General features: G+C 47.6%; 1 pseudogene; it reads right to left on the reverse strand.

Moving 5' to 3' along the window:
* LOC107566035 (calpain-2 catalytic subunit-like) overlaps positions 1-1,331 on the reverse strand; it is a 12,695-nt pseudogene that overhangs the window by 7,557 nt on the left and 3,807 nt on the right.

A 1,331-nucleotide genomic window follows, 5' to 3' on the forward strand; every position in this document is an offset into this window, starting at 1 on the left:
TATATATATATATATATATATATATATATATATATATATATATATATATATATACATACGCCCCTGTATCCACACAGGGGTTCAATATCTGTTGATTTTGTTGTGGAACAAGGAAGTTAGGTGTACACTGCGTGATGAGGAAGTTGGGCGGCACTCAACCTATCCTTCCTACACCCGAGGGCATAAGGGCTTAAACAGAGTTCCTATAGAAACTCATACTGTCTGAATAGAGCCACAGGTGGGTGTGGTTACCCTCTGCGAAACCACAGTTGGTTTCCACAGCTGGATTTCAGAAATGGAACTTTACATGCTTATTAATTTACAGACATGTTACACTGTGTGATTTGAAGCCAACTCCGGGTCACCCACCCATCACTCCAGGCTCCGGTCCACTCCACCTGCCCCCAGGGGTTCCTGATGCGAATCAGTTTGGTTAAGTTGCCCCTGTACTCGACCTGAAACAATCAGTCAAAAATCATATTCCATATACAAACCAATTAAAAGGCATAGTTCACCCAAAAATTTAACTTCTGTCATAATTTACTCAGCCTGATGTTGTTATAAACCTGTATGAATTTTTTTATTCTGTTGAACACAAAAGATGATATTCTGAAGAATGTTATTAAACCAAACAGTTGATGGTAGCCATTGACTTCTACAGTATGGAACAAAAACTATGGAAGTCAATGACTACCGTCAATGTTTGGTCACCAACATTCTTCAGAATATCTTCTTTTGTGTTCAACAGAAGAAAGCCACATCTGGCTGCCGAGGGGACGGAGGAACTCAACAGGGTCTACTATATGGACTCTCTGGAGTGGTTTTTGCAAGCCGACCCGAAGCCGGTGCTCTTCAGTGCTTCTACCCGTTTAAGGTGAGAACACTGGAGGATACCGGCTCCACACGAAGGCTATAGAATCTAGCGAACGTGTTAGAGGTCGCCCAGCCCGCAGCTCTACAGATATCTGCCAGCGAGGCGCCACGAGCCAGCGCCCAGGAGGATGCAACACTTCTAGTTGAGTGAGCTCACAACCTGAACGGGCAGGGCACACCCTGTGCCCGATAAGCCAGGGTGATGGCATCCACGATCCAGTGGGCCATCCTCTGCTTAGAGACGGCATTCCCCTTCTGCCGGCCTCCGTGACAGACAAAGAGCTGGTCTGAGGTCCTGAAGCTTTGCGTCCGGTCAACGTAGCACCTTAAGGCTCGGACGGGACAGAGCAAAACTAGGGCTGGGTCTGCCTCCTCCGAGGGCAGCGCTTGGAGGTTCACCACCTGATCCCTGAAAGGAGTAGCGGGAACCTTGGGCACATAGCCGGGCCGGGGCCTCA

The sequence above is a fragment of the Sinocyclocheilus grahami genome, unplaced genomic scaffold, assembly GCF_001515645.1.
Source record: "Sinocyclocheilus grahami isolate Dianchi unplaced genomic scaffold, SAMN03320097.WGS_v1.1 scaffold1042.1, whole genome shotgun sequence".
In the NCBI taxonomy this organism is placed as follows: Eukaryota; Metazoa; Chordata; class Actinopteri; order Cypriniformes; family Cyprinidae; genus Sinocyclocheilus; species Sinocyclocheilus grahami.